The following is a 23,243-nucleotide window of genomic DNA, read 5'->3' as shown; positions in this document are numbered from 1 at the left end:
GGTCCAGCTGCATCTGCACAGCTCCACCTGCAGCAGCGTTCCCTGAGGAGCCCTTCACTCCACCTGCAGCCTTTAGCAAGGGGGGTTAATGCACTACCCTGCTGTGTAGCTCTAAAAAAGCTCCAATAAAGGCTTCCACCCACCCACCCCCTAAACAAGTAATGTTTGTTCATACTTCCCTCTCATTCTGGTCCATCAGTGTACGGCCAGGTCAGCAGTGGGGGCTCAGGAGACCCTGTGTGTTCCCTTGGTGCTGGGCTGCTCAGGGACCAGTGCCACTGCTGCTGGCCCTGCTGGGGCTGCTAGGACTGAGGGTCTGGCCGAGGCTCCCTGGCCTCCAAGAGACCCTGCAGTGTTGACTTTCCAATGCAGGTGCTGCCTGTGTTCAGTATCTGGCACCGAGACACCTCCTGGGTGCTTAAATAATAATGATGGATTTCTGCTCTGGAGTGATAACTTGTGTCACGCAGCTGGGTTAATGTGTGTCAGCTGTCACCGTCCCTGTCAGCCGCTGCTGTCACTGGGCAGTAGATAAGTAAATCTGCCATGATGCATATCCCAGAGAGAGCAGGGATTAAATATTTCATCGCCTCAGACACTGAAACATCTCCTAATTTGGTGTCCTTTTCTAGAGGTCACATCCTCTCGGATCGCCCAGCCCTGGGGGAAGGCAGAGGCTGCCTGCGTTCCAGAGGCCACGGGGCCGGCATTGCTGGCAGCAAAGTCCCTGCAGCCAGGGTGAGCCAAGCTTCTGGGCCAGTCCTGGCACATTTAGAAATAAGCAGAAACTCAAGGAAAAAGAAAAAACCTCCTTTTTTTCCCAATGGGCCTGATAAGGCAGTTGAGCCTCTATTGTGCAGACCAGGGACGAGTGGCCTAGTGCCCAGCCTGGGCTGTCTCTGGGTCACACGGAGCATCCAGCACCATGGATTGAGTACCTGCCACCATGTGGTGGCTCACTCCACATGGGCAGCCCTGTGGAAAGCATCAGCTGTGGATGTAGTTATGTGAATGTACTTGTTTCATGGTGTTCCCAAAGTGATGGGTCACTGAACTGGGGTGGTGGTCCCTCAGCTTGGTGGTCATTCCTACAGCCCTTACATCACTGTGTGTCCATCCTCTTTCTTCTCTGCGGTGATACGCAAACCCCTTTGCTAGCAAAGTCTCATATTATCATTTACTTGGAGACAGGAAAAAAAGATTTCTTCAGCAATTCAGATTTCTTCACTCTCCTGGACTTTCCTGGTGTTACCCATAGGAACTTTATATTGAAGGAATTTTCAGTGCAAAATACCAAGTTGTTGAGACTGAAATTTTCTCAGATGCTTCTATTTTTTTAACACATGAAAGGGGTTATTCTAGGGGGATGTGAAAAATGAAAGAAAAGGCTCTGATAAACAAGATCTTGGCTACTTTTAGACTAACTACCTACAGAAACAAATAAAAATGAAAATATCTCCTTTTTTTGTACCACACTGGAAGAGACAAAGATCCATCCTGTTAGTGCTGCTCAGGGAATAAAGTCCTTGTTTTCCAGAAAGACTTAATGAACCAGAAACATTCAAAAACCAGGAAGACATATAAACATGAGTTCTGAAAAGCCTGATTTCTTTCTTATTTCCTGAGAGCTAGTGGTTTTCTTTGCAATTATGAGGCACAGAAGGGTGATTTTTGTTTGGTTTTGTTTGTGTCCTTTTTTATTTTTAAGGCTGAGATTGAAGTACAACACGTGATTCAGAATTGGAACAGGGAAAACAGAAAGCATGAGCAGTTGGGACACTTCTAAACCTGTAGGTAATTCTACAAACATTTCATCTTCATCCTTTCCTTGTCTTCATCTGAATTGTCTTCCTTTGCTCTGCTCTTTATGTGGACGTAAGATAGACTGTATCCTTCACATGGGTATGTTCCCCCATAGGTCTGGGGTTGCACTGACTCTGGGATCAGTAGCCGGACCTCAGCAGAAAACAAACCTCAGTTTGGTGTCCTTTCCAGGTGGATCTTTCTGCTTCCCTGTTATGTAAGGTCTCCAAATCAGTATTCATCTGTGCACTGTGAAATAGCAGCATTTCGGCTTCTTTTTGATTTTTTTTTTCATGCAGGGAAAGTATAGTTTGTGCTGGCTTCTTACATAAAAATAGCAAATTTTATGAGATGCATTTCCCTCAGGCCCCACGGAGTAGAATTTGTTCTGTAATAAGAGACCAATGTGTTTTAATTGCTTGTTGTAGACTATTACCTGTTACCTTTTCTGACAGTGTGACACCAGCAAATAACTTCTTTTCTGTTTTGCTTCCTTCTACTTTAGAGCTGTCAAACAACTCCAACATCTAAGGATAAAACATGACAGATGACTCAAATATGTGACAGGTCATAAAATATTGATTCTTCATGTTACCTACTAATGAAACACATGCCACCATGGGTAAATCTTCCTTACTTTGGATTCCTGACTTTTAATTGTTATAATTCCAGTTTAGGTTGTAGTCTAGAATTAGGAAGTAATGAGTTTGGTCACAGGAAATACTAAAGACTATAAATAAAGAATCAGTTTTACTTTTCTTTAGCTTTTTTTTTTTTTTAAATTTTAATTTTTTTAATATATATATATTTTTATTTGGACTCCCAGCCACATTTTGTGTTAAAATCTATATCTGATGGAAACCCTTTTGGACCTTCCTGGTTCTTTTTTGGCTCAGTAGAACCAAGCCAACTCCTAAGATCATACTATAATGAGAAGCACCAAGGATCAATCAAGGACTTCCCATTGTGATTTTCTTCCCCAAGAGAAGAACCTCTTCTTGATCATGTATGAAATAAATAATATTTACTAGATTTTTTTCCAGGATTTTAGCATTTTTCTGGTTAAGCTTATAATTTTTAGTCTTTTTAGGTAATTTTCAATCAGCAACACCTCAGCCTGGGCTGTCTTGTCTGGTCCTACTGGGTCCTTTTTTCAAATGAAGGCAGTATTTTTTTGGCTAGAGATCTCTATGCAAGGTCTTCTGGCAGGAAGTAAGGGACACTGCCCTACCTTTCAAGGACACTGAACCTACCTTTCAAGCAAAATCTGGAAAACAATGTTCAAAACTAGATTTCTAATCTCTTGAGTAGGGGTTGTGTCTGGTACAAATTTTGTGCTTCAGCAGTGAATGGTGGGAACTGCCAGCCTCCTGACTCCAGCCTGTGCGAGCAGAATTGTGTCTTCCCTTCTAAAACACTTCCCTGTGTGTGACTGAAAACTTCCCATAGAAAAGTTAACATCATCCCTCCTAGGAGGAGCCCTTTCTATCGTGGTGAGACCCCTTTTTAACAGTGAGGTTTCTGTGCAAAATTATCGGGAGCTCGAGGAGTGCTGGTGCTGGGATGTGTTGGAGTCTGGCAGACATTCAGCCCTGAGAGCAGGAGGTGCTGGAGTCTGACATGGTCTCTGCTGCTGTTGAGGGGGACACCCCTGCTCTCCATAACTCCCATGCTTGGAAAACTCAGCAGCCCACAGGTGCCAGACTGTCCCTGCTCCAGATGGAATGAATGGTGCAGAGGAGCAGATGTGCTTTAGGCTGTTTCATTGAAAGAAGAGGGACATATCCTCTCTGCTCCTTCAGAGGGATGGAAAGCTCTTCCATGATGCACCATGCAATTACTCCCAGGGCAGATCCAGCCTTAGGAGTGCTGAGAATCACAGGACAACACTTGTAAGCAAAAATGCTGCCCCTCTTCTGAGGGAGGGGGTGCAGACATGGCCAGGACTGACAGCAGCAGCAGCAGCAGCAGAAGGGTTCCTCCCAGGCACTGTTTGCCACACTTGGAGGATCTGGAGGGCACAGCCAGACCCTGAGAGTATCTCTCTGGTAACCAAATTACCAGAACTGACACTTTTCACTTCACTCAGGAATTAAAGTGAGGTGAGAAGACCAGCCCTTGTATCACAGCAGCCCCATTAGGGTTGGATGATAAAAAGCTGGAAGTTGGAACAAGCATTTGATAAACACTAGTTGATGTACCACCTGTGTGCTTGGGAGGTTATCTGTTTTCCACTTCCATAAGCCAGACTTCTAAAAGAGTTGAACCATGAATCTGAAAAACCTGAAAAGCATTCTCATAGCATTTAGAAAACTTTATTTAGATAAGCTGCTATGAAAACAAATACAAAACTTGTTGGAAAAACACACTGTTAGAGTGGAGATCAGTGGCTCACTGTCTAGCTGAAGGACTGTGTTTATTAGAGTTTCATGGGAAATCTGTCTTAGGTCTGATGTTATTAAAATACTTCCACTAATCACTTAGATAGTGGAATAGAGGATCTCCAATGGAATAGAGGATATCCTCCTCCATTTGTGGGTCTCAGTAATTCAAGAGGGGCTCCAAGTGTGTTGAAGGTCAGAAACAGTATTCAACATTTATAATGAATTAGAGAAATGATCCAAAACAGGACACAATTCAATAGCAATACATGCATGGGCAAAGGAGAGAGTTGTACAAGATAAAAATTTTGGACCAAACGACCACATGACTCCACAAGACCATTCTGTTATGAAAAATAAAGAAATGCCCTAGCATCTTGAAGAAGCAGAAAAAAATATCTGCAAGACACACAAAGTGAGTCTACGAGGTTGCTCAGCAAGGCCTCAGCTGCATGGTTGGCTTTTTGGCACTAGACTGTAAGGGACAAGTATGCCTACCTGGTGAATACAAGAGTGGAACAACAAGAGTGTCAGAAGCCTTGGAATTCTTAATGTAAGAGAAAACATAGACAATTGGTCTGTGTAATCTAGAGGAAAGGAGATTTAGTGGACATAATGCTCTTAACTACGAAAAAAAGCTGCTGAAAAAATGAAGGTAATGAATCATGGGAATGTGACGAGTAATGGACTTAGAGAGCAGCCAGGGAAATTTCACAGACATTAGGAAAATCCTGTCCAAGATAAAGTCCCTTGGCCTGGGGAGCAACTGCTGAGAAAGGAGTGGGAGCTGCAAATGCTGGGGTCCTGCAGTGCTCCCCCACCAAAATGCCCTCACTTTCTGCAGCCAGGCAGAAAGGCACATAAAACCCACATTACACCTGCTGACATACAGCAGGGAGACAGGAAAAGAAAAATGTGCTGTCTCCATCTTACACCCTTGGCCCCCACAGGAGGGACACAGCTCTGTGAGGATGCTGGGCTACTGGGGCAATTCACAAGGCAGGGCTCAGGTGACAGCAGTGTCTTGCTGTTCAACCTCTTTCCAGCTGGAGGGACTAAATTACTTAGGAACATCATGTTTTCTCCCCAGGTGACTTACACAGAGGGCATTTCCACTGATCAGAGAGGAACGATTCCCCAGCCCATATTTCTGTGCCAACTGTACTGTCTATTTTTAACAGCAAGCTGCCATTAGCATTTGTTTGCTAAAAATAAACGCATTTCAAATGCAATTCATTACCTAGCGCATTAGGGTAAAGGCAATTTATTCTTCAGTCAAGAAGAAATATTTTTAAGAGATAAATTGGTTCATGCAAATATCTGTGGCTTGCACTCAGTGCACGTGGTACCAGCAGAGGCAGTGCTCTGATTTCAGTCAATTGATGGGATAGATCACAAAATTCAGGAAGCTGCTGAGGAGCTCAGTGCAACATCCTATTTAACTTAATTAAAAACATGATGACAATTATGTAAGAGAAAAACAAAAAAGAGATGCGGGGTGGTAGGCACAGTTCTCCCTTTGAACTGCAACAAAACAGAAGTGTAACAAATGGGCAGATAAGGTTCTTGAGGAGGGGATGTTCTTTATTATATTGATGGTAATGGCTTCCTAAGACCTAAACATCACTGCTTCTTGCCCACAGTACAGGGGAATATTACAAGGGCACAATTCTGAATGAGAAAATGCCAGTACAGAAGGATTTTAAAATGGGTTTAGATGAGCTGCTGAGCCAGGAGATGGATGGTGATCTCTGTTGAACCTGTCCTTCTAAAATCCCTTAGTTCCGTTTTTACTAAAAAAACCCCAGCTTCCTAAATGTTTCGTGGAAATAAGGTACTTGAAGCAAAACCTGCTGTCCTTTGGCAGAAGAATTTGTAGGGCATGTAGTGTTCCTGCTCTGAAGGTTCACGAGTAGGAACTGAACCTGAGCCTCACATGCCCCTTTCTCCTTCAGAACAAAAATAATGTACCATAAATAAATAAAAAACCATAAAAAGAGAAAATCGACTCAGAGTCCTCAGGATACATGGAAGAAAAGCAAAGCTTTCATATCCAGCTGCAGCTAATGCAGCAGGTCCTGCAAAATCAGCACAGTCTAATTTTCCCCACTAGAGGGGACTGCGGTATCTAGAGTTAGCTGCTCACTCAAAGCAGTTCTGGTAACTTCAAAATATGTGGTATTACTAAGAAAATTAATTACTGATACTTGTGATTTAATTCAAAACAGTGTAAAGTTGGAATATGTCAGAAACCCTTATTAAATGTACAAAACGAAAAAAAATAATAACTTGGATTTAGGTTCCTTCATTAAGCAGTATTTTGAAGTTCCCAGATTTAAAGAAAATGTTCAAGTTTATCTTCTAGTTTATCTGAAAAATGTGGTGTGTTTTTCTATATTTTGCAATGTACACATGAAATACTTTAAATTAAAACATAGTCTGTTTAATATCAGAAAACTAATCTATAAAATGCTCCTGATGATTCACAGTAACTTGTGTTAAATCTGCAAAAACCAACACTTTGCTGTCCCCAAAACAGTTTGGTGGCAGGATCCTTAGCTAATTACAAACACTTGAAACAAAATGCAGAGAGAGAGAGAGAGAGAGAGATAAGAGCCCAGGTGTGCTTCCCACCTTAGACATGCTGCTGGGGGATGCCACAGCAGGTGGCGCAAAGAAGGCTCTGAACATGGGAGAAAACAAATTCTGACTTGTTCTCATGGTCTCTTATCCCTACAGTTTTGGCAATTAAACATTTCCAGGTGCCTGTTTCATCCTGTTAAACATTTCACCAGAAACATCCATCAAAGTAGCACAAGTTAAAGCACATTTGCAGTTGTTGAGATTTTGAATTCCAGGATAGGGAATAACAGAATCATAGAACTTTTGAGGTTGGAAAAGGTCTAAGATCATTTATTCCAGCCTTTAACCATAGACACGTTCACCACTAAACCACGCCCCTTAGTGCCACATCCATACACCTTTTGAACACTTTCAGAGACAGTGTTTCTATCACTTCCTTGGGCAGCCTGTTCCAATTCCAGGCTACCCATTCAGTGAAGAAATTTTTCCTAGTATCTAATCTAAACCTCCTCTGGTGCAACTTCAGGACATTTCCTCTTGTCCTGTCACTTGTTACCTCCTCTCAGGCAGTTGTAGATAGTGATGAGGTTACCCCTGAGCCTCCTCTTCCCCAGGCTAAACAACCCCAGCTCCCTCAGCTATTCTTTGCAAGAATTGTGTTCAATGCATAAGCACTGGTGCATACTGCCAAGAGCCGAGACTGGGGTTTGAAGTTGGTTCTTCCTGCCAATAGGTTTTGTTTCATAGAGCTTTATTTGCATCAGTTTTACTAAGGGAACAATAGTGGGAGATACCTCCCTCATCCTGGGATTTATCCATGTGTGGGTTGTGCTGCAACTTCTGCCCTGCCACCGTGGTGATCCTGTGGGAGGACCTATTTGCATCTTGTTCACCACTGCATCTCTTTGGCAAGATCAAACCCTTGTTTATTACTGGTCTTTTGCTGCAAATCATTAAACCAAAATTCCTATTTTCTATCTGCCAGTTGCCAGCAGTTTTCTTGTCTTGGTGTCAGAGAGTCAGAAAACTGCAGAGGTCGGCAGGCAGCTCTGGGGCACCTGCTCCTAGTCCGCTGTTCAGAGGGTCAGCAGAGCAGGTCACTCAGAGTCTTGTCCAGTCAGGTGGAGGCTGGAGGTTCTAGCACCTCTCTGGCAGCAGTTGTTTGACAATGCTTGCTATTAAAAAGTGGATTTTAAAAGTTTAAATGCAATTTCCTGCGTGTCAATTAGTGTCTGTTAAGTCTTATGCAGTGCCCAGGCACCACCAAGTAGAGTCTGGTTCTGTGTTCTTTACTGGGCCCCCATCAGGTATTTATACACATTCACAAGGTCCCTATTGAGCCTTCTCTATTCCAGGCTGAGCAACACCAGCTCTTTAATCCTTTTCTCACAGGAGAGTTGCTCCAGTCCCTTCATCATTCTATTGGCTCTTCACTGGACTCTCTCCAGTATGTCCACATCTCTGTTGCACTGAGGAGCTCAACACAGGGCATGGCACTGCAAGTGTCACCAGCGCTAAATGGAGGATCCTGCCGTGGCACAAGGGCACATCATTAGCTCACAGGCAACTTGGTGTCCTCTAGAACCCCAGCTCCTTTCCTATCAAGCTGCTTTCCAGCTGGGTGTCCCCCAGCCTATTCTAGTGTGTGGGCTTGTTCCTCTTCAGGTGCAGGACTGGGGGCATCCCAACTTCATGAGGTTTCTATCCACCCATTTCTCCAATCTCTCGAGGTCCCTCTGAAGAGCAGCATAACCCTCTACTGCTTCAACACTTCTCCCAGTTTTTTATCTGCTGCATCCAGCTGGACTTTGTGCCACTGATCACAGCCCTTTAACATGGCAGTTCAGCCAGTTTTTGGCCCACCTCACTGTCTAGTTATTCAGCCCACACTTCATCACCTTGTCTGTGCAGTTATGGCAAGCACTCAAAATCCCTGCTAAAGTCAAGGTGAGCAATGCCACTCACTGTTTTCCCTGTGACCTCTGAGGCAGTCACGTTGCTGTACAAGGTTTTCAGGTTTTCTCAGGTGTGCTTTCCCCTTTGTAAATCCAGGCTGACTGCTTCCAATCAGCTTCTTGTCCTTTGTGTTTGGAAATGATTTCCAGGATTATTTACTCCATGACTTACCCAAGGACTGAGGTAACACTGCCATGTATTTTGCTCCCCACATCGTCCCTTGTGGGGATAGGAGTGACACTGCATGTCTTGTCTATGGTATGCCCAAATGTATTGAAATTATTTAACTACTTTTTTGATTCTGTTGGTGAATGCAAAAATAATTTCCACGGTCATCCTCCTGGTGTTTCTTTTCAGGGAGTGTGACCAGGACACCACCCAGTGCAGGGGAGTCACCGAAATGTTTCCTCACACACTGAGCTCTTTCCAAGGGGCTGAACCTCTGCCACAAGCCTGTTCAGCTACTCTGAGGAGGGAGTGCAGTGGGAATTGAGAGTGGCTCAGAGGACAGAGTGGGAAATATGAAGATCTTTTAAAGCTACCTTTTCTTTCTCTCCCTTTCCTAATCGATTGTTGGTCCTGAAGAAATTCCTGTGGGATGCTGCTGTCAGAAAATTGTCTCCCTTCCCCCCTTATTTTCATTGCTCCCTTTGCAGGTGACAGGCAATTTTCTCCCATTTATTAAGGTTATCTTTTCCTATACCAATCACAGGTTTCAATCTCCGCTGTCCTTTTCTGCTTTCTGTTCTCTTCTTTTTTATTCTAAGAAGAGAAAAGAAGGGAGCACTGGCATCCCAATTATTTATATGCAAATATTTCCTCACTTTTGTCCTGATTTAGCAAAAGTTACAGTCCTAAAGGAGTGGGCAAGAGAGTCCCTTTTATTCCCATCAGGCATTCTTGCAGCTTCATTCCTGGCTAGCAAAGCAGTTTACAAGACCAATGGAAAACTGACATTCTTTTATCCCTGCTGCAAAATTTGTTTTATAATTATGTAGCCTATTCTAAAATGTATATGTGGCCTTAATCCTCCTAATATGTAGGGCTTAATATGTATAAAAAGCCTGCTATGTACATCATCTCAGCAGAGAATTTCAATTTCTAGAAAGGCTGAGACTGAATTAAAAAGGAAACACTGTGCATGGCAATGAGCTCATTTTGACAGGCTGAATTAATTTTAAATAATAAGGAAGTAATTTCCATCTCACTAAATGCCTGCATTTTCTGCAAAAATAAAACACTATAGTCAGAAGGATAGTCTTGAGAAGTGTCTCTCATAGAAATAAGCAAACCAGATAGCAATTTAAAAAGTAAATAAATCATAATTACAATAGTAAAAGATAGTATTAAGTATTAATGCACTTCAAGCCCAGCTACTTTGATTGATTTCTGCTTTATCTCATTAGCTTTATAATCAGAAAAATATAATCATATGAAGATACATAGATTTAAGCACAGAAAATTACCTCCAGCAGTTAGACATGGCTGTTTTAAGGATGCAGTCACAACTGCCTGATGCAAAAGAAAAGACCATGAGAAGAAAAGGAATGGGAAGATGTGGAGAAAGAGATCTCTACACCACCATCCCTGGTCCCCACTGCCTGAGAACATAACAGGCTTGCAAATGAAATGTTCTGTGGATGGTCACATAGGAGACATGGCTTTCTTTGCTGAAGCATGACCAAAAGTCATGATGCTTTCTGTGAGAATCAAGACATAGTAATACCCATCTAGAATTGAAAAGTGGTGTTCAACTCCCTCCTCTAGAAGAGGGGATTCACTTCTGTCCTCCAGACTGGTCAGGAGAGTTTTTGCACCACCAGGCTGGGAACACAACAGGGCACATGGCACTGCGGTGTTGAGGGTTTGCCCCAGAGCCTCAGGGTCCACCCTTGGTACTAGGCTATACTTTGTTTAATGAACTGTGCACAGGTTCACCCTGCTAGATCCATGGTGCTCCCCTGTCCTGGGGAGGACTGTAACCACCAGACACCCTCCACATCTCTGGAACAATGAACTATTCTTTGCACAGCATCAGGAGGAGCATGTAGGTCATGGGTGTGTGTGGTTTTGTGCGGTTTTGTGCATTCTCCCCTTCTCTAGCAAATTCTCTGGTATATTCTGAGCTCAGGTGTGAGGTCCTTTCCCAGACTGTAGACAAAATTCCATCCCCTTTTTTAACCAACAGCATGGTGGTTCAAACATCTACCTAGAAATAGGAGATCCTGGTGCAGCTCTAATCCTTGCAATAGCTGTTTGACTACAAAGTGTTCTTTAAAATGTTTTTTTTTTTTTGTCCTGTAAATGAAACTGGGAGAAAGGGAATATAGAAAGCAAGATCAAGGATGACATTGTAGCCTGGTGACAGGGGCACTAAGCTGTGGAAAAGGTGATCTGACTTCCCTTCTCTGCTCCCATTAATATTTAATAGTCATTAAATTAACAGTCAGGGACGTGTAGGATTAACTACAGGTCAACATCCTCATACTTATATCTGAATGAATGAGATAGTGCTAGTATGGATGGAAATAAGCTATTAGCAATGAGCATGGCCAGTATGTCAGTAACAGACACGAATTTAAATGATTTAAACACTGTCCCTGAAAACCAAAACAATGAAATGGCTGCTCCAATACAGAGACCCACACAAACCCTGTGCTGAAACTCCAGAACAAACACCCACAGAGATGTGAAACTCATCGGCAAAAATCAGCTCTTTCTCTCTGTGGATTTGCTCAAGGGACTTGCAAGAGACTGACAGTGCTGATCACAGGGAAAACAGCCATAAACAGTTTTTCATGCACTCAATAGCAGTGTTCTCAAAACAACCTGTGGAGGATGCTGTAACTGGTCCACCTGCACTGCCAGGGGAGGAGCTGAGGACCCCTGCACCAAACCATCAGGCTCATTTTCAGGGTTGGAGTGGCTGATGGCTGGAGCCACAGGAGTGCCCTTCTGCTCCCCTCCAGCCTGGCCCTGACACTGAGGCACAGAAAAACCTGACTTCTCTCCTGCAGTTCCTATTTTGGGTGCAACTTGGGAACACCACTGACTATTTGTGCTAGATTCCTTCATCTTTTCCATGCTCTTTAAAATGAAAAGCAGCCTAATCTCAAACAACCTTTCCACTTCTGGAGGAACCACACTGAGGACTCTGATGGCTATTTTGTTCCCTTGTCCTTCAGTGGAGAGAACTACAGGGGGACAAGCCTGTTCATCTGTTTTGGTGGACTTGTTTGCTATCTCCCTGTTTAGGGAAGGTTTCCCACCAGCTGTGGTTTCCTTGTGCAGAGGAGCAGAGAGGAGGAGAGTTGTCCTCCCCAGAAGGATGCCTGGTGGGTTTTACCAGACAACTCAGATCCCAGGCAGCTTCTTCTCCCACAGTTGCTAAGAAACCAGAAAACAATCAGCTTCTGAAAGAATTGTTCAGTACATTTTCCCCTCCATTTGTCTCAGTCTGGATTACAGCACCTTTAAGTAGTGCTGGGCTTTCCCTGTACTTCTGATGGTGAGGAGCTGAGCAGGCACGGTGCTGGGGAGGAGAGTTTGGCCTCAGTACCTTTTATAATAGGGCTCCAAGCACACAGGTTGTTTCCGTACGTGGCCATCAGGGATTTCCTTCCCTTGAACTCTCTGCAGGGGTCTCAGGAACACCTGTTCACAGGTATCATTCCAGAGCACTTTCAGCTCCCTTTACAACCACTGTCAGCACAGCCACCTGAGTCACCAGGAGCCTCAGCTGTGATTTTAATGGAACCTGTTGTCCAGTTCCTACTTCAGTGTTTCTAATGTCTCCTTTTATCCCCTTTCAGGCCTGGCTCTGGCAATCTTCTTGCCCACTGCCATTCACAGGTTGCCTGGGAGAAGGGACAGTGATGACTGCCCTGCAGCATTTGGAGTGCCATCAGGAAAGAGACCATATGGGCTTCCCTATGGCTGAGACTCAGATGGCCAGTGAGCCGCTGAAGAACAAAACCCCACAGGATGTTGATCCCTGCTGGAACATCACCCAGGAGAAAACCCCCACCCACATTTAGCTGCAATAACAGAAACCAATGAGAAAATAGACTTGGGAAGAAGCATCCTTAGTCAAGGCAGAGGTAGGTTTGCAGATCTGCTTTGTGTAGTGGAAGCACAAGGCATTTGTCTCTGGTTGAAGGGGACTGGAAGGTTGCAAAAAAACTTCGGGGAATAACCTTCTCTGCATAAAAGACTTATGTGAACTTCACTTCTTTATTTCTCTGTCATGTCAGCTCAGCTGCATGTTCACTATTAATAATAGGTCCAACTCCACAGAGATTCGTAGTGTCTTGGAAATGTCACCTATCAAGGTACACAAATAAAGCTAGAACAACCTTAAAATATTAACTGCTCTGTGTATTTGCTAATGGTTCTGTGCTGACCGTGAGGGCTGGATTTCTGTTCCCAGAACAATGCCTGTAAATTCTGCCAGTTCCTTGGCGGGCTGGGGTTGTTTTTATTAAGTGGTTACGTGTCATACTTCCCTTATGTGGGACCTTCTGTTTTCTGATGGAGCTTGTGGCTCTTACAGCAAGTTACAACCTTTTTTCCTGCAGCCTTGGTAGAAACTGGTTGTTGTATCAGCTCATGTATTTTGTAACTCCAGCAAATAAATCTGTGTGTTGTGCAGGTCAGTAAAACAGAGATCTCTACTGCACAAGAAAGAAGTGACACAGTGTTGGGAGCAAGAGGCACCTCAGCTTGGCTTGTGAATTAAGCATGTTCTGCTGAGCCAACACTCCTAGGAGCTCCTGCTCTGTGCTGGGGCAGCATGATGAGGCATTACTGCGATGATATAAATACTGTGCTAAACACGGGGCTGAGGAGAGTATGAGGGCATGTGTAGGTACAACTCCACAGTGGCCAGAAGAGCCTGGAGACAGGCATTCCCCAAGAACAGACAGATATGAAAACAAATTTCTCACCTTCCACATGTAAGGTCAGACTAGAAGTCCACTCAGTCCACACCTTTTTTTTCTGGCAGAGGCCAGCAGTGGGTGTGTAAGGCAGGGCAGGGAAAGCAATAGGGCTGTTTCCTCAAAATTATCTATCATCCGACAGTTTGGAGGGGAGAGTTTGGGAGCCCAACAGAAATCATTGCATGGAAGGATCCCCTAAGTCTTTCTGCCCTGAATATATCCATCTGCTTGGTGAACTTTTTCAGCGCGTAAAATCTCAGAAGGGGAACTACAGGCAAGTGGAGTCCAGGTCACCCAGGATGTGGCTGCCTGACTGTCTTGAAGCTGCAGCCCAAGGCACTGTGTCATCCATTGAACCATCTTCCTCTCCTGAGGGTGAATAAGCACTGACCTCACTTCAAACTCCACAGGCGACAACAATCCCCAGCCAGTCATTAATTTTTCAAGTGGTGTGTGTGACTTCAGGTTTAGAAAGGAAAAAAGGCTGTTCCCTCAATCTCAACAGCATTGTTTGCAGTGCCCTTGTGTGTGCCCCATTCTAAAGCAGAGAGGGAGACTTTTTGAGGATAGCGGAAACAGTTTGCTGCACCTTCTGGTACTATCATGGATGATGAGGAAAAACAGGAATGAAGATCACTGACTAGCTGAGTGAATGGCCAAGTTACCTAATTGGGTTCCTCCAGGCAGCTGCTATGCTTAGCAAGAAATATAACAGTGTTATTATATGATGGCACACAATTTATCAAATCCTGCCAAAGGAATATATGTTTCCTGTTTTTTTATTCTTCAGAGCAAAATGCTATTTTTTTCCAACATGTTTCTATCAGACAGTGGTTAAAAACATTTTGCTGAAAGAGTTCACTGTTCCTGAAAAAGGCTGGATTAAATCTTGAGGATGATCTAATTTGAGAAACCACCAGGTAGGAAGGAAGAGGACACTGTAGGACCCAGTTAGGACAAACTATATTCAGCCAATTAGTATGATTTTTTGTTTTCAATTTTCTACCTGAGAGGTGACATTGGCAATTTTCTGCACGCATGTGAATCCCCAGGCCAGCACTGGTGAGTTGCTGCCTGGTTTGTAGGTTTTGCAAAGCAGTCTGAGCATTACCTGCGCTTTCCCTCACGTGGGCAGCCTATAAATACTGCCTGTTGCCTTTTGTACAACATGCTCATCAAAGGTTATGTGAAGCAGACAGTTTTTGTAGGGCTCAGTAAACTTTACCTCTGTCAGTGTCAGAGTTGCCTTTAAAGCTGATGAAAAGCTGTGCACTGTTACAAGGCTCTGTGTAACAAGATCACGAAGAAACATTTATTATTAGGGGCATATAACGCACAAATTAATTAAATTCTAAGCATGTGAAGGGAGCATCAAAATATTTTATACAAATACATGTGGAAGGTGAGAATTAATTAGTCACAGAATTTACAAGGAATTTAGTTAAGGTACGACGAGCATATTTTGCAACATTTTTGCAAACCTATTACAACTGACTGAACAATCTTAGCTGCAGGATATTATGTCCATTATTTGACTTTGGCAAAATGGATTTAGCCCTTTCAAGCCCTCTAATTTTTGCAGCATCTTCATCTTAAAAAAAACCAACCAACCAAACAAAAAAAAATCCACCAACCAACAGAAAACCCACGTGAATATCCAGGCTCTAAAAACTTAAACTTTTAAGTCTAATGCAGGGCACCCAAAATTTGCCAGCTACCAACAAATACTCTGATTTACAGTCTCGAATGATTTACTCTTGTCTATGCTTTCTTAAATCATCAGTATCCCTTTTTTTGTTTATTAACTTTGATATGCAATTGACAAGCCTATTTGTTACTCTACAGTGATATACTTAATCACAACTAATCCTCGTTAGTTAGAAAACTTTGTGGCATCTCTGATCTTTCTAATCTGTTATGAATGTTGTCTTTAAGGAATGTGAAAATGGATGTATTAATTACAAACTGCTTCAGAGGCGGCTCCTGTCAGGAAAATAATTTTCTGTAAATCAGAGAGCTGAAATAGCTTCTTGAATATGGTAAATATTTTTAAGTCTCATACTCAGCCTGAGCACCATACACAAGGTAGAGGTGAATGAAAGTCCTGTGGGTGGTGGGTAGTGTGCCCTCTGCGTAAGAGACTCTGACAGTATCTTGGGGTCCTCACATCACATCCCTTTATTTTTCCACTGGGGAAGAAAAAAATCTGGGTGTAGACATAGCCAGATACTTTCCCTGTCCAAATCTCAATCATAGTTTCCTTTCCAAAGAGAACTTTTCCTCAATGTAACTTTAATGTAATGCCAGGTCTTTCACAGGCATTTAAAATACTCTCCATTTGTAATAACACAATGGAGGCAGGAAACATGCAGCAGCTGTATCTCCTCTCCAGAAAGGATGTTCTTGACTCTGGATGGGCTGTAGATCCTGTGCTACAAAAATGAGTGGCAGACAAAGACTGACTCTGGTTTACTTGGAGGTAAGCTCAAGCAAGGCTAACTTGGGCAGGAGCATGGCATTGATTCTTCTTCAGCTGCCCTTACTTTGTGCAGAGGACTACAGAGCAAGAGAGTCGCTGCTCACGTCTCATTGAAGGCTACGCCTCAAAACCAGAGGCAGGAGTTGTAGGTGGGACATCAAAGGATGATTTGAAAATAACACAGACAAGACTGATTTCCCGAGAAAACCTACGGAAAACTTGGAAACTAGTATGATTTGAACTTCAGTGTGGTTACACTCGGGGAGGAGGTTTTGTGTTGCAGGAGGCCTGGGAGAAGGAGGCGCCACAAAGAGGAAAAGGAAATGAGTATCTCAGAAGAAAGGAGCAGAAAAGTAGGAAAAGCCATAGAAGAAGGTTTATGGAGACTTTTGAGATGTTGGGCCACTAATCTGACAAAAAGGATGAAAGTGAAACAGTGAAAGGATTTAATGTGGTTTGCTAAGGAATTGAAACTAGGCATTGATTTTAGTTGTGACATTTTGAGGGAAGACAAGGTGAGCATCAAGAGGGCCAGAACAGAGAAGGTTGTGAAAACTGAGGATGAAGTTATCCATGGCTGTACTGTGGGAACAAATAGTAATAGATAATTTTGTAGGATGCTCTTGAGGGAATGTCAGCAGGATTAAATGACAACATCATTCTGGAGAGATGAGAGAGGATAGTGATAATGTTGAAAATAGCACTGGGGGTGTGTGCTGCTTGGATACAGAAGCTAATAGGTTTACCAGCTACGGCCAAACAGAGAAGGCATGTGAAGTAAGATAAGGGGCTCAGTTGTAGCTAGCCTGGGCAGGGAGGTTGGACCAGATGACCCACTCACTGTGGTCCCTCCCAACATTACCCATTTTGTGATTCTGATATTCAATCCAGCGCAGCCCCCCATAAACAGGTCCTCTTAGAATCACAGAATCATTAAGGTTGGAAACGAATTCTGAGATCATTGAGTCCTAGCATTAACCTATTAATCCTGCTCTGTACATAGAAGCTGCCTGGGCAGCATTTGAGGACTTTAGATATTTGCTCTGAAAGTTGAGCAGGATGGAGGTGTATATGTGCAGAACCACCTGCTTACTTGGTCCAACCTGTACTCCACAGCCATCCCATGGGTGTGAGTCACACTCAGAGGTCACAGGGTCTATGGTCATGCCTGTATCCAGGATAATCATCCCCTTTCTCTGCTGTCCTAACAAGTGGCCCTTTCCCACATACCTGAGCAGAAGCAAGTTTTGTAAACTTAAGGGATTGTGTGCTGGATATTGAACATTCCCCAAAATGTACCTATCTACGCACATCTGATCTCAACAAGGGACCATCTGCCCCACTGTTTTTTGGATGATTTGGTGTGTCATGCCCTTGAGTCAGGCACCTGAAGTCACTCCTACAGGGATTATATGATATTCAGCTGGAGGTGAGCATGTTCCCCACAGAGATATGCTATTGATAAGAACATGTAATGACTTATGAAATCATTACTCATCCTTCCAGTAAGTTGTGCCCTGATTTAGTAAGATATTCCATTTGTAGATCATACTGCCTCTGGTGAGTCTGCTTAAGAACAGCAGTGCAAACAAATTAAACAAAGTTTTGATATGCTTTTATCAAAGATTTGTCCCTAGTGTCCTTTGATTTGCTTCTTGAGATCCATTCTGGCATGAACTGGACAGAGGAAATATTTTCTGGCCCTCAAAGTGGACCTGAGCTCAACACCTCTGAGAATATATGAGCTCTGCCTTCAGAGTTGGCTTCAGGCATTCTAGGGAATGACTGCCCTCCCCTTAATATATAATAGACTGAAGACAGCTCTATGTCTTCATTTCAGTGGAACTGATTTTTTCTGCATTTCCTCGACATCCAGATAGTGGTGCTTTGGGTGTCCCGAGCCAGTACCAAAATGAAAAAAAAAACCCCACCCTACCCCTTTTTTTTTTTTTTTTTTTTTTTTTTTCCCCTGGCTGACAAAAGGATTTGCAAAGGTATATGCTCTCCTGGCCTTTAAACCCACTTGCCTCTCTAGTGAGGACCAAAATTAATGACAGATCAGATTTATCAGCAGGGGAATATTCTTGCATTTTGCAATGTTTGTAATTGTGTCACAGAGGTTAGAGATGGGACTAACTTATTAATTACCCTTTATACCACTTCGAGTCTGTTAAAGATGGGTTCCTAGAGCAAGAGGTATATTTTTCAGTGCACATTTTGATATGAAACAGTAATCTGTAATGAGAAAAAGCTGATTCCATGAGCACAAGTAGAGAGTTTTTTTTGTCTCTAGTCTGAATTTCAGAGGATCATTTACTGCTGAAAATGCTGTGATTGAGTAGATGAGTGCTTGAAGTCTCTTGTTGCTAGCATTATTTTCAATAGGACTACAAAAGGGGAATGTATCTTAAGAAATAAGAAAATGTTCTTACAGATGAGTGTGTTGAATGACTGGAAAATCCAAAATAGCTGTTCATCAGGAAGACAGGTAAGGCAGTGTGTGCAAGAGCATCAGCCTGCTCCAACTCAGCTCGTGTATAATGACTTGCCAGTTTAATGTATTGGCAGGTTGTGAGAGGCCACTGCTCTGTCTGGGTTTCTGCCTGTTATATTCTTTGTGTGGTCTGGATGGGGAGAAGGGATTATCACATGCTGCCACTATGAAGGAAGCCTACAATACACAGCAAATTCAACCCTTAATACTGGATAATTTCTGATCCTTTGGCTATGTTTTATAAGTTTCATTTATGGTTTCCAAGCACTGTGGTCCCCATGGCACTGAGAGCATCCACCTGATTCTGGAGTCCCTGTGCAGGGCAGGATTTGGTGTTGCAGACAGCAGCATAAGCCCAGCCAAGCTCTCTTCCATAGCAACTGTGGGAGAGGGACTCTGCTCCTGTCTGGGAACAACCCCAAGGTCTTTGTCCTGCTTCAGATCTTCATGGTCTGTCTGGTGGCTGTTGTTCATAGGGAAATATTGGCATTTTGGGGCTACATGATGCAGAAAGGCTGGCCAGCCCTAATGAAGGATTAAAACTGCTCTGTTGAAGGAAGGAAGCTTGAGGTCTGCTGAGCTTTTCAAAGTCTTCGATTAAGATCTTGCAGTTTTCACATATCAGGAAGTCAGATGGTCTTTGGGCAACAGAGGCATTGGTATTCCACTGGGCAGATTTTGCTTTCCCAGCTGTCCCATGGGCTCTCAGGAGCAAGTTGGTCTGTGGCCCTCAGCCAGAAAAGCACTTAGATAAGAGCACACCTCTCAGACCATGGATCATCCTGCTGAATTCATTAGGGCTCCTTATGCACTTCCAGGAAACGATGTGCTTTGCTGGGCTCAGTCTCATAAAGCTCCATTTACATAAAGCTCCTCCATATCCCTTGAAGCCATATTAATATGCTGGATGGGGTAGGGATTCTGCCCAAGAGTGCACTCCTTGCTTGAGTTATAACCACACTTTCTACAGTGGATGAGTGAGTGTCCTTCTGCTTGAAGTTAAAAAGTACCATTCTTTTGGGTTGTGAGCAACATCAGCCTCAGGGAAGGGAGAACTGTGCCTGCACACTATTCCAGTGATAAACACAGAGACACTTGTTTGCTCCCTGAATAATATGACTTTGAGATCAAAGTTGACAATGCTGTAGAGGATCAGCCCATGGCTGAACACAGCAGGTGGGGGCAGAGGAAGAGGTGGTGTGTTACCCTTTTAGTTACAGATGGCTCCCAGAGCCCCAGAGGTGGCACTGCAACTGCAGCTTGAATGAGGCATGGGTCAAATGGAAATGTCAGGACAGAAGACCCTGCAGAGATGACAGAGCCTGTCATAAGTATCTAGCAACAAAGGACAGCCAAAGATTAGGACATAAGAGGAGAAATGTTGTGATGAAGGCATGTGGTGCCGGGAATATCTGAACAGGGAACAGAGGCAACTCAACAGTAGACAAGTGAGCCAGGCAGTGACCATTTCAGAGAGCATTCACTTTTGCTTAATGCTCTTGTGGGGCAGATGAAGCAGAAAGCAGTAGCAGTGTGGACATATTCAAGGCCACCCAGCATCAGTGTGAAGAGTTCTGTGCTTGCCTGGGAAGCACAGAGGGTGTCATGGTAACAGCCTTCAGAGAGATGCCACCAGGGCAAGAAACCAGTCTCCTAATCTGACGTGGTCAAAAATGCGTGTGGCTGAAAGGTGAGTGAAATTGCAGGAGACCATTTGGATCAATGATGGCATTCTGTGAGTAATTTTCTGAGGGTTTAAACTTCATGTGGGGAATAAAACTGTACTGAAGATTTCTAGGAAAACTATTCCTGTCATTTGCTCAGAATGGTGTAACTGGTGAGGATAACTGTGTTGCAGGGTTTGGTGAAGGATGGAGGCTCTGAGCCTCAAGGAAGAAGGCAGCTGAGACAAGAGGTTCTGCAGAGGAGCACATGGGAGCAAGATCCAGTGGCTCACAGTGTCTGGCCCTGTGGGCACTGCTGGGTTTGCTGAGTGTGTAACACTGGCCTGTTGTCACACTGAGAGGCAGAAGCAGCGTGCGGTGGACTTACACCCTTGTGCGTGTGTGTGTGTGTGCAAGAGGGAGATGATGTTTCACTGCATTCAACGGTCTGCAGTGGTGGTCTGTCCACTCTTATCACTAAATTTGTGTCCTGGTGTCAGCCACTTATACACGCACACAATTTAGAACCATGATTACATTTTTTGGCCAAGGCTTTTATCATCATTAAAATAACAGCATCATACAAAAACATGCAGGGGGGAACTTCAGGAAGTCGTGTGGACCACTTCTTGTCCCAAGGTAGGCTAATTGCATCAGAGTCACTTCTGATGGTGTTGAATAATATATCCCTAGGGCTTTCCAACACTGGAAAGTCACAGCACCCTTAGGGAATTGTTTCCTCTATTTGTTCTCCCCACTGCTGAAAAGGCTGTGGGAATTTTGTTCATCATATCTGATTTGAATATTTCTTTCTGGTATTTAAAACATGGTTGCAGGTGCTATTACCCACATATAGGCACTGAAGACCAAAAATACTTTCATTTATGGACTGCTCCCTCACACTTATTTTATAAGAGAACTGAGTTGGACACATCCCTGGCATAGAGGGAAATCAATGGGGAAATCAAGCTTCTTCTAGCAGCACTGGGCTTACACAGAAACCAGAGATGTCTCAGTAAGGACATCAGCATGAAAAACCCAGATTATACAAATGAATAGGCTGAAGTATTGCAGGACTTAGCAGCTCTCTGCCAGATAAGGTGTCTGAGAGACAGCTGGTTCTATCAAGCCTGTAATGGGGGTCAGAGCATTGAGAGGAGGGAGGTGGCAATCAAGAGGATTAGCCCAATTCAGGGAATCTGAATTTTGAACTAAGACTAATTTAGGGGAAGAAAATGTCAGCAAAAACACTTTATAGGGTACTTTGGGAAGATGGGCTTTTTCACAAGACTCAAAGACAAATTCAGGATCCTTAAGTTGTGCTAGAGATAGATATGTGAGTTGTCTTCCATAAAATATAGTGTGTGGACATCCATTCACCCAACAGCTGTGGGCAGATAATTGGTGATCGTGGTGGTGGTTTTTTTTTTTTTTTTTTTTTTTTTTTTTTTTTTTTTTTTTTTTTTTTTTTTGTTTTTGTTTTTGTTTTTGTTTTTTTGGTTTTTTTTTTTTTTTTTTGCTGTGTAGGATGGGGGAAAATGGGTCTTCTGGCAGCAAGGGGAGGAGGTGGGGGGTTGTGGGGTGTTCCAACTCTGTGTATGTCTTGGCTCCAGCATCCCTGAGGAGACACATTTTTTGGGAGCCAAACTGAAGAAGGAGCATGGTGATGTTCTGGCAGGTGGGAACAGAGATGTACAGCGCTCTTGCCTCAGGGCCTCAGCTGAGTCTCAGAGCTCTGACTGTTGGCAGGAACTCACTGAGGAGAAGGAGGCAGGAAATCACAAACCCCTTATTGATTCCCTTTCTTTCCTGCAACCCATCCCCAGCACTAACCATATTTGAAAATACAGCTTCCAGGTTTCTTTTACAATGGCTTAAAAAAAAAAAAAATCTTAGCTCTAGAGAGAATTGTTTTGCCAGCCCTATTTTTCTCTGGCTTTGAGTTTCCCATTGACGTTAATTAGGACTTCCTGAGCCTTGTTAGCCTGGCATTTTCCTTTGTTACTGAGAACAGCAAAGGTGACCTTGCTCAGTAGGTGGATTTTCTCAGCTCTGACAGTCTAATCATTAATGTCTTAGGAACAGAGGTAGGGATCTTACACGGGAAACTTGAGAAGAGCTATAAAAACATCATGTAGACAGCTGGCAGTGTCAGCTGGCATAGCTCCAATAACTCAAAAGTAGAGGTATTTCAGATAAGTCATCTTGACCTCATACAACACATGCTATTCAATTGTATCTTTTGTTGCATAATAAGAAAACAACAAATATCTAAGCTCAGTTGCAAGTAGTTGAATTGGGTATACTGAGAGAAATGAACAGCGATCAAAAAACTCCATTTTATTATCTAGGAAAGTGGACCAGTCACCAGAACACGGATTTCTGGTGATCTGGTTTTGAATGATTAGAAGTTATTTTTTGATGGCTTAAAAGTTATTTTGGTGGCTTCACTCTACTCCCCACCTGCACAGTCACGAAACAGTAAAATCGTGGACAACTGTAAGAAGAAAGCCAGTTCTGGAGGTCACATATTCCAACTACCTTCTCAAAGAAGGCCCAAACAGAGCAGGTTGCTCAGGGAGATACCCAGTCAAGTTCTGAGGATCTCTAAGGGTGGAGATGATACTACCTTGCTGGACAACCTGGTCAATATTTGACCAGCTTTATGACGAAAAACCTCCACCAGCACACTTAAAATATGAGTGAAAATCCTGTGAGAAAAGAAACCCAGGAAGGGAATAAGTGATTTTTGCCTCTCCATACCAGGCAGCACCACAAGACTCATGTGAATAAGTACATTTCAAGCTGCTGTGATTAGTCTCACCTTCATAAGCTTTACATACACTAGGATGAAAGGGATTATGTAAACACAGGAAAACATCATATTTGCTCATAGCAGTCTCTTTTAAACAGAGACTTTGCAAACAACACTCATGATTCCGA

General features: G+C 43.4%; 1 protein-coding gene across 3 annotated transcripts in view; it reads right to left on the bottom strand.

Moving 5' to 3' along the window:
- The window catches only part of LHFPL3 (LHFPL tetraspan subfamily member 3), a 234,523-nt gene that overhangs the window by 13,730 nt on the left and 197,550 nt on the right, over positions 1–23,243 (bottom strand). Inside the window, exon 4 of one of the 3 annotated variants that reach the window (XM_066182852.1) lies at positions 1,609–2,013. The exons of the other annotated variants lie outside the window; for them this stretch is intronic. The gene's annotated coding sequence lies outside the window, so the exon portion shown is untranslated. Of the gene's footprint in view, positions 1–1,608; positions 2,014–23,243 lie in introns of those variants that run through there. 3 annotated transcript variants of the gene reach the window in all.

This window comes from Chamaea fasciata, unplaced genomic scaffold, assembly GCF_029207755.1.
Source record: "Chamaea fasciata isolate MVZ Bird 193981 ecotype frontalis unplaced genomic scaffold, bChaFas1.0.hap1 SCAF_5, whole genome shotgun sequence".
In the NCBI taxonomy this organism is placed as follows: domain Eukaryota; kingdom Metazoa; phylum Chordata; class Aves; order Passeriformes; family Sylviidae; genus Chamaea; species Chamaea fasciata.
Note: the sequence above shows the minus strand (reverse complement) of the source record. Positions and strands in the feature narration are given on the sequence as shown.